At 42.0% G+C, this 10,669-nt stretch overlaps 1 pseudogene; it reads left to right on the top strand.

Moving 5' to 3' along the window:
• Positions 1 to 1,240: 1,240 nt before the first annotated feature.
• LOC132425336 (toll-like receptor 2) lies at positions 1,241 to 2,730 on the top strand (annotated as a pseudogene).
• Positions 2,731 to 10,669: the final 7,939 nt, after the last annotated feature.

Genomic DNA, 10,669 nt, shown 5'->3' on the forward strand with positions numbered 1-10,669 from the left:
TAGGATTGAGATTGTTGCTTCATTAAGTGCATATTTAATTTGATAAGAAACTGTCAAACTTTCCCAAAGTGGGTGTATTGTTTTGCATTGCCAGCAGCAATGTATGAGAGTTTCAGTTGTTCTACATCCTCGGTATTGTCGGTATTGTCAGTCTCTCATTTTAGCCTTTCTAGTGGGCATGTAGTGGTATCTCAATGTGTACCCCCTGCCCGAGTTTTATTGAGATATGATTGACGTGTAGTATTGTATTAGTTTAAGATGTATAACATAATGATTTGATATATGTATATATAATGTGAAATAATCATCACAATAAGTTTAGTTAAAATCCATCATTTCACATAGTTACTATTTTTTTCTGGTGATGAGAAGTTTTAAGATCTACTCTTAGCAACTTTTGAAGGTATAATAACAGTATTACTAAAACAGTATTACTAACTATAGTCACCATGCTGTACATTACATTCCCAGAACTATATATCTTATAACTGGAAATTTGTACCTTTTGACCACATATAAAGAGGTCAATTTCACTCTGAAAGGTTTTGTCAATCTTTCAAGTTTCCAAAATATTTAGAACTCAGAAATACTGCTCTTCATATGAGATCACAAGTAACAGAATACACTCTTACACTCAGGCCCACAGTGAAAAAACTAATAGTAAAACAAGTTGAAGTAACTAAACAATAAGATTTGAAAATCAGTTATTGAATATAGAACTGGAAGACTGTACTTCAGGAAAATGGAAAATGGGATGGCTGCAATTCCATGATAAGACCAGGCCCAACAGAAACTGTAATAACAACAGAGCTTAGCTATGAGAATTTTCCACAATGACAGAACTTTAAAAACATGCTTTTATATTAACTAAAGATATTCACAGTTGAAACTGCCAAAACTTGCTTAATACCATATCTCCCTTCTCAATATTTAAAATCCACAGGATACTCGGACCTCAGTGAACATTTGATGGTTGGAGCATAACTGAAACAGTCAGTTCAAAGGTTCTCCCTACATACTTTGATTTTAAGACAAAATAATCTGTAAACTCGGGACAATGTTGCTTTCTCTAGAAAAACCTGACTAACATTGATCTTTGTCAGTGTACACTTGGTTCTTTACTTAACTCTTACCAGTGGTCAGAAAAGGTAACATACTTGAATTTATCCAGTGTCAAACTATACAATCTAACACTCAATGTTTCCCAGACACTAGGCATATTAGATGTTAGCAATATAGTCTTTTATTTTGTCACATCTTAAAGAACTTTACATTTTCAGGTACATGTCGAAGATGCTCCCAGGTACTTCCTTCTTCTTGGAAAGTAAGCAAGAAAATAAAACTTTCTCTAAGGAGCAACTTGATTCTTTTCAAAAACTGAAGATTTTGGAAGCTGGTGGCAACAGTTTCGTTTGCTCCTGTGACTTCCTGTCTTTCACACAGGGGCAGCAGGCCCTGGCCCAGGTCCTGATCGACTGGCCAGAAGAATACCTGTGTGACTCTCCATCCTCCGTGCGGGGCCAGCGGGTTCGGGACACCCGGCTCTCGCCTTCTGAATGCCACAGGGCAGCTGTGGTGTCTGCCGTGTGCTGTGCCCTTTTCCTGTCGTTCCTGCTCGTGGGAGTTCTGTGCCACCGTTTCCACGGACTGTGGTACATGAAGATGATGTGGGCCTGGCTCCAGGCCAAGAGGAAGCCCAGGAAGGCTCCCCGCAGGGACATCTGCTATGACGCCTTTGTGTCCTACAGTGAACGGGATTCCTACTGGGTGGAGAACCCACCAGGAGCTGGAGCACTTCAGACCTCCCTTTAAGTTGTGTCTTCACAAGTGGGACTTCATTCCTGGCAAGTGGATTATCGACAATATCATTGACTCCATTGAAAAGAGCCACAAAACCATCTTTGTGCTTTCTGAGAACTTTGTGAAGAGTGAGTGGTGCAAGTACGAGCTGGACTTCTCCCATTTTCGTCTCTTTGATGAGAACGACGATGCTGCCATTCTCATTCTGCTGGAGCCCATTGAGAAAAAGGCCATCCCCAGCAGGAAGGGTTTCAGTTGAAGAACAATTCTAGTTTTTAAAAGAAAAATATCTATAAAATGAAATATTCTCAGGTTTCAAAATTCAGCTCTATGTTGATTCAGAGTTTTACTATTATGATTTTGCATAGGCACTAATAAATAGTATTCTTCAAAAGTTACAGATGTTATTGAAATCTCTTCAAAGTAGAAAAATTTTGAAGAATGAGCATTTGCGTACAACAATCTGTGTATTAGTGCAAGGATTACAGCAGATTTTCATTAAGTGATTTTTGACGGATATATTTATTATTTTCTCTATTACAAAATATTTTATGTGAACAAGACAGTGTTTTTTGATAACTTCATTTTAGAATTTCAGTCAGATTCTCAAAAAATAGATACCATGAGAGTTACTTTTTACCGAATTATCTTTTCATATTGTGTTCATTTTCTAACTTTTTTTTTTTTAAATAAGCTGTGTAGGCAGTTAGAGGAGGTCTTATACTGAAAAGAAGCTAAGGCGTTTTGGAGTCTAACCTGGGATTTGCCACTTGGCTCTGAGCCATATGACTTGAGGCAAGTTCTTTAATCACTTGAACTGAATGCGTAATAATATCAGAACTATTTATTTCACATGTTATTATAAGACTCAGGTGAAAAGATTTATGTGAAAGTGCTTCGAAAACGTGAAGAACTGAACACGTATAAGGATGTGCCTTAGTAGAAGGTGCTAATAGCTTTGCTGAGAGTGTAGAGAAAGATACACTGCATGTAGATGACACTGGTAGTAAGTTGCGGGTAAATACATAATTTCTACTTAACTTTGTCAGAATATTCTAATCAAATTTGGGATTACAAAGCAATAACATCAGTCAATCTAGGCAGCTCAACTAGAAAAGACATATAGAGAAAGAACAGAGGTTTTCAGTTTCAGGGCAAAAAATTGGAAAGAAGTTTTCTGAAGGACACACGAGAAATCATGAGGAAGAGAGGGGGAGATTTTGAAGTAATAAGAAGAAAGTGTTTCAGACAGCTGGAGAGCCTGGATGGTCAGGGATGCAGAGAAATGTCCCCACGGTAATCAGTAAACTGTATAGAAAAACAGACTCCATCCCCTCAAGTTCATATTCATGCCTATAGATTAAGTTTGCCTAAGGCTGGAGCCTTTGATGAAGACTAGGCATGTGGAATAGGGTAACACAAAGAACCCTGGGTTTAGGGTAAAATTCTGGTTTCAAATCTCAATTCTGGCACTTAGAATTTGCATGGCATTTCCTCCTGTGTCAAAGAGGAACTAGAATGCTTCTTCAGCCTCCAATCTCAATTTGGGAAGGTCAAATGTAATTATGAAAATAAAATATAGTTTATGAATATTAAGGCAGCTTAATTTTGAAAAGGTAGCTAGTTTCCCTTACAAACATGTCTCACTAGTTTCTGTGGCAATGAAGAAAGCCAATCTAAGACTTCGTTTTGGGAATTACCCATTTTGAGAAACAGGGATGGAAACGCGCAAGGGAAGGACTTATGTTCAAAATCTTAGACATAAGGGGGAGCCCACATCTTTTCACGGTAAGAGCAGGGATGGGAGGTGGGTGCTAGGGAAAGTCAGCGCACCACCAGGGGACCGCCACAAGATTGAAATTTTTAAAAAATCTGGGCTGTCCTTATCTGCTCTTCAGGCAAAATCTTGCTGCGTTGGTTTGGATAGTGACTGGTGAGTTATTTTAATGCAGGAGAGAATAGACTTGCGGGTGGAAGTGGACCCTGGAGATATACTGACCGGGAAATTGTGTTTAAAAGGTCGTGGTGGGGGTGGGAGGATGAGAGGCATGATTCGTGAGCCTGAATTTGGGCGTCCAAGGACGCAGAAGAATGGAGACGGCGTGTTTCAGGGCAGTAAGAGGCTTTGGGTGCCCGAGGCTTCAAGAAAATAGTGGTTGGGTAATAAGCCTTCTCGTTGGTTTCGAAATCTAACTCTGTGCTGGGGGAATCCCACGCGGAGGCCTTAAGCGTCTCCCCACACCCTGGCCCCAGCGCCCGCCTCCGACCCGGTCCGGGCACCAGGCGGCGGTGGGGTAGCACCTGGGTCACGGTCACCCGACGGAGCCCGCGGAAAGGGAAGCGGCGGCGGGCCCCAGGCCACAGGTGACAGGCGCGCTCCGCGGAACGGGTGGTCCCCGCACCCTGGAGAAGGGGGCGCCGGCCACACGCAGCGTCCCTGCGCACTCTTCCGGGGCGCGGGCAGGTCCGGGCCGGAGGCGGCAGAAGGCGCGGCCTGGCGGCAGCTGCGCGTTCTCCGGATACATCGGGCCGAAAATACGCTCGGCGGGCTTCCTCGTTCCGCAGCCCTTCCCGGACCGGGCGGGCAGGGTCCCAGGGTGGCCGAGGCGCGGACGCGGGCGCCGGGCATCCTCGCTTCCCAGTCGGCGGCAGCCGGGACCCCAGTCGTGCGGCGCGGCCCCGGGGAAGGGGGGAGTCCCCGGCCCCGAGGCCGTCGACGCTCCTGCAGCCCCGTCTGCTAGGCCCCGCACGGGAATGCGGACACCTGCCCCGCCGAGGTGAGAGAAGCGGTACCTCACGGAAAGGGACGGGGGTGCGGCCGAGGTTCGCCCAGCCCTTGGCGTCCCGGTGCCCGCGGGCCTTGGCGGGGCCATCCAGCCTCCGATGGGGCGCCGCGGGGAGCTTCCGCGGGCTCCGCGCTGCGGCCGGCCGCGTTCCGGGAGGCGGGGTGGCCAGTGGCTCCAGTTCCCGAAGGGCAGCCCTCTCGCCGGCGGCTCAGGGCGCCCCGGTCGCCCCTGCCCCCTTCACTCGGAGCGGCGGTGACGAGGTTCAGGTAGAGGCTTTCAAGGTTGCATAGGTGCGTCCTGCTGGCGGTGCGTCTGCGCTCACTGCTTACCGCTGGGACCCAACTTCCAAAGGTGGGATTTCGGCCACCAGGGCTCAGCAATGGGACAGGGTCAGGACTCGGATCTGCCTAGGACTCTCGCTCCCCAACCCCGAGCCTGGTCTCTGCTCCGGGGGGGCTTCACGCCATTAAAACTTCGTCAACGTCTATAAATGACAACTTGTGTATGGAACTTGGATGTCAGCCAGGATAGTGTTTTTCCTGTTTGAAAAAAGAAAAAAAAAAAAAGGGCGGGGAGAGAGAGAGAAATTGTTCAGGGTGTAAACAATTCAGCCGGGTGAGATGCTTGTAATCTTGCAGAAGGTCTTGTCTGCACTGTTACTAACTCAGATCTTTACCAAAAAGCAACTGGGAGATAGGATGGCTGACTTGAAAGTAGACACCAAAAAAAAAAAAAGAAAAGAAAAGAAAAGAAAAAGGCAAATATCCTGACTTGATTACTTGAAAATGACTTATTCGCCAATATTTTAAGTTTCTTCTTCTTCCTGTTCTAAGCAGAGAACCTTTGTGTCTTCTTTAAACTTTTTATAATGTATCAATTTTATGAAAATGACCTGAAGTTGACAACATGTTTTGGAAGTTTCTAAGCCATCAGTTATTTTTTTTCATTGCTTTACTTAAGAATTTGGCTTGGTTGGTTAAATATCTTGTTTTGATTTCAGTGATTGAACATAATTTATTGTATGTGGCACCTTGGGTGTGACCTCATAAAGATATTTTAGTAAATCTAAGTTGTACTTACTCCTCCCAAATAGGTTTGCTTGTCAAAAAAAAATTTTTTTTTATCTCCACAGTGTCATTTAAAATTTATATTACTTTTTCCTCATGCAGGAAACCCATGTCTGAGTTTCTGAGTGCTGTCTTTCTTATCTATCGTTACACTAAAAAAATCCACTTGTTGCTTCTTGTTGCCTACTCTTACCTGGTTGATTTTCCATGTGTTGAAGAACATATGTTTTGGGGTACTTCTTTCAATGAAGGTCTACAAATGTCTGAAAATGTCTTATCTTTACTCTTGGATGATTATTTAACTGGGTAGAGATGTCTAGACTAACAGGTATGTTTTCTCAGCCCTTTGAGGCTGTTATTCCATTGTTTGGGGGCTAGATGAGGAATTTCTATTCTTTGGGATTCAATATGCATTTATAATTTGTAAATTTATGTTTTTCTTCAGTTCTGAAAAATTCTTAGTTATTATATCTTTCAATATTTGGATCCACACGAGCATATGTGGCAGGCCTGGGTTTTGATTTCTTATGCGAGATTTCTAGGAGGCTAGCTTCTAGCCAGGTGGAGACCCTGGGTCAGAGGGCAGAGATTTTTGAGGCCCCTGTTCACATATGGCGTAGCCTTTTCTCTGTGCTTGGCTTTATGGAGAGCCCACTGTCACTTCTCTACCATGCGCTGGGCCATGAGTCCTTCTCTAGTCTGGCTTCACCCAGGCATCTCAGCCCTCGCCCTAAAGTGGGCGTCTGTTCCTGGTTTCACTCTGGGCCACAGGGCTTCAACTTCCTCTCAGCTAAGTCGCCTCTAACACCAGGCTTACTCCTCAGACTTCCATCCTATCCCGAGTCTTGGACTAATAATTCCTCACCACTCTGGCAACTTTCTGAATTCTTTAAGCAGGTGATTTTTGTACTTTGTGCAGATCCACAGCCTTTATTAGATCTGACTCCACTCCATCTAACTTGAGCCATCGCCCTTCCCTTTCTCAGTGTCTTACACTGAGGACTTCTCTGCCCCCTCCTGTAGTGTATTGGGGAAATGGGAGGAGAGACAAGTAATTCTGACCTAAAGTGTCAAGCTGTTAACTGTAGTTTTAGCATCATCAATAATTATTATTTGTTGAAAACCTACCGTGTAATAGGTATCATATAATATGTATATGAAATAGCCCAAGATCTCTGCTCTTATAAATTTTACGTTTTAAAGAGAAAAAGCCAGGAAAAATAAAAAATGAACATATTTGACCTTAAATCTTAGCCAAAAATTGGTATAGATTTCTTAAGATTTGTGCAATATGTTACGAAGTGGAAAAAATCAGGTAGATTTTGGTCCTCCAGTACAATTATACTAAGAGGATTTTTTTTTCAACAACCGTTTAAGCAGAAAGACAATGGGATAGACATAGTGCCAAATAGTAATAGCCATTTCATCTTAACCCTGTCAGTTTTAGAGGTGGGGACAACGCTAGATCTGCGGCCTCTATGGGTTAGTTTCTGTTGTCTTCTGTTTCTGCTTTTCTCATGCTTATCACCTTGCTTTCGTTAGTGCCCAGTTGTTTTTCATTTTTTACTGGACATTCTATTTGAAAAATTGTTTCCAGAAAGAAATCTAAGGGCTAGGATGATGTTTTCTTCTTCTGGAGAAAATTTTCCTTTGCTTCTGTAGGTACCCATGAGCACTAGCGTTCCAGAAATAATCTTAGTCCGTATTCAGAGATCAAGGCTGCCCGAGCCATCCAGATAAGTCAAAGCTGTGATGCAACCTGTGAGGACTTGTTTTCCTCTAGTTCGGCCTTATCTATCCCATCTGTGACTGCCCCAGACCTTAACATTTAACTCCCTGCTTTCTAAGGCTGTCAAAAGTGCTCTGCAGCTGTCAGACTGTGCTTACTGTGTTCAACGCAATGAAAGACAAAACTGAAAAATCTGTCAGAGAATTTAAAACTATAAAAATGACATAGCAGAAGTGGAAAGGAACCAAATAGAAATGATATAGATGAAAACTGTAATAATCAAAAAATTTAAAAGCAGTGGATGGATTTAACAGTAAATTAAACATAGCTGAAGAAAGGAAAATAAACTAGAAAATAGATCAGAAGAAAATACATAGAATGAAACTTGAAGAGACAAAAAGTATGGAAAGAACAGAAGAGAAAGAGACATGGACAATACAGCTAAACTAGTGTTTAGATGAAAATGCATGACCTGAAATGGATATATTAGAAATGAAGAATGGCTGAAAATTAATGAGGAAGCATCTATCTCAGGAAATTAGAATGAGAACCGTAAAATAAATCTAGAGAAAGCAGAAGGAAGTAAATAGTAATATGAGTAGAAATTAATGAAATAGAAAATAAATAGAGGCTTTATAGAGTGAGAAGTTGGTTATTCAAAAATGCTGATAGGACTTCCCCGGTGGTGCAGTGGTTGAGAATCTGGCTGCCAATGCAGGGGACACAGGTTTGATCCCTGGTCCAGGAAGATAACCTCCCACATGCCATGGAGCAACTAAGCCTGTGCGCTGCAACTGCTGAAGCCCGTGTGCCGCAACTACTGAAGGCCGTTCGCCACAACTACTGAAGCTCGCATGCCTAGAGCCCGTGCTCCACAACAAGAGAAGCCACTGCAATGAGAAGCCCGTGCACCTCAATGAAGAGTAGCCCCTGCTCGCTGCAACTAGAGAAAGCTCGCGCGTAGCAACAAGGACCCAATACAGCCAAAAATAAATGGATAAAATAAATAAAATTTTAAAAATGCTAATAAAAACGATAAACCTCTGGCAAGACAATTGAGAAAGAAAACAGGCACAAATACCATCTAAGGAATAGAATAGAGGTCCTGCAGACATTAAAACAATAAGGGGATGAAAGCAACTATGTCAGTAAATTTGAAAATTTGGAAGAAAATGATAACTTCTTTGAAAAACACAACTGACAAAAGAATAAAAAGAAAATCTGAATCATTCTGTAGCTGTTAAATTAATGTATTTAACAAAAACAAACAACAACAAAAACTGTATGAGGACATTAGGAGAAAGAAATTTGTAGGGCAATTTTACTTCTGAATATAGATTCAAAAATTCTAAACAAAATATTATAAATAAAATCCAGCAATATATAAAAAGGATAATATATCCAGACGAATGTGGGTTTATTCTAAAAATGCAAGGTTGCTTTAACACATTTATCCATTGTAGTCACCGATATTTATTAACAAAGTGAAGGAGGAAATGTTCTTATCTCAATAAGGAAGAAAAAAAGTTTTGATAAAATTCAACATTCATTAATCAAGACAATGAAGTAAAGGTATAAGGATTGGAAAAAGTAAATAAAACCATCATTATACCTGGATGATATGATTGTGTATGTAGAAAATTAAAAGGAATCTACAAACTGTGAAATTGCTGAATTAGTTTTGCAAGGTTGCTCAATGCATGGTAGATATGTAAAACTTAATTGAATTTCTCTCTCTGTATATATAGGTATATGCCACATATAAGTAAGTAATACTATTTTCCAAACCTCAAAAGTATCAGATGTCTAGAAATAAACCTCACAAAATATGCTCAAGACCTCTGTGTAGAAAATCATAAGACATTATTGTGGTAATGAAGAGCCAAATAAATGGAAAGATATATCATGCTCATGGATTGAAAGATTCAATATTGTAGTGATGTCAATAATTCCAAAATATCTATAGAGTCATGGCATTGCCAACTAAAATCAATGGGTTTGGGCTTCCCTGGTGGCTCAGTGGTTAAGAATCTGCCTGCCAATGCAGGGAACACGGGTTCAAGCCCTGGTCCGGGAAGATCCCACATGCCGCGGAACAACTAAGCCCGTGAACCATAATTACTGAGCCCGAGTGTCACAACTACTGAAGCTTGCACACCTAGAGCCTGTGCTCCACAACAAGAGAAGCCACTGCAATGAGAAGCCTGCGCACTGCAGTGAAAAGTAGCCCCTGCTCACCACAACTAGAGAAAGCCCACGTGCAGCAACGAAGACCCAACACAGCCAAAAATAAAATAAATAAATTTATTTTAGAAAAATCAGTGGGTTTTGTTTTTGAAACTGATAAGCTGATTCTGTAATTTATAAGAATATGCAAAGCACCAAGACTAAGACTCACTTAAAGAAGAACAGGGAGGAAGGCCTTGCTCTCCTGGATATGAAGATATGTCATATATTTAATATAGTGTGTTACCAGTACAAGGATAGACAAATAGACATTGGATCAGATTAGAGAGCCCTGAAACAGACTGACCCTTAGATGGACACGTGAGTACTGGCAAAGGTAATACTGTTGATTGTTTCCCCAAAATGATCTTTTGAAAAATGTGCTGAGTCAAACACTGCTTCCTGCACTTAGTTCACTGCAGATGAGTAGGTTCTGATGGTCTGATTGTCCCTCCGCCCAACAAACCACCTTGCTCTGCCTGGGGTTCTCAGCACCCCTTCCACCTGCTAGTGCCAAGTGCAAGACAGGTTGACAAGCATGGGACCTTTTTCTTTCGGTTAAAGAGCATGCTCCTCCTGGAGCTGTATTCAGTGAAAGTTGTTCAAGGAGAGCTGTGGTTTGGCACTGTGAGATCTCTAACTCATGGGGGCATCAGGACAGGCAAGGGGCATGCTCCAATATAAGATCTGAAGTATGCAAATACGAGGTTGTAAATGCATATGGTTAAGCCTAGCCCTTAAACTGCTTGCTTTTTCATCCTCCATCATTCATTTACTTTCATCTTTCAACCCACGTTTGGTCCTGCTGCATATTCCTAGATGGTACTGTGCCTTTAAGTCATTGTTCAGTGGCGGTCTGTTGCTGGATGTGTCAGGGAATTCATTTTTTATCCTTATTCATACATTCCATTTCCCTGTCAGTTATGTCTTGGTGTGTGTGTGTGTGTGTGTACGCACGTGCTACATCTTACAAAACGTTTCTCAAGAACTGGAATTAAGCTATGGTGTCAAACACAATCACTCATTTGAACCTCTTTTCTTTGTAGGTGAGATCACTGGAC

The sequence above is a fragment of the Delphinus delphis genome, chromosome 5, assembly GCF_949987515.2.
Source record: "Delphinus delphis chromosome 5, mDelDel1.2, whole genome shotgun sequence".
In the NCBI taxonomy this organism is placed as follows: domain Eukaryota; kingdom Metazoa; phylum Chordata; class Mammalia; order Artiodactyla; family Delphinidae; genus Delphinus; species Delphinus delphis.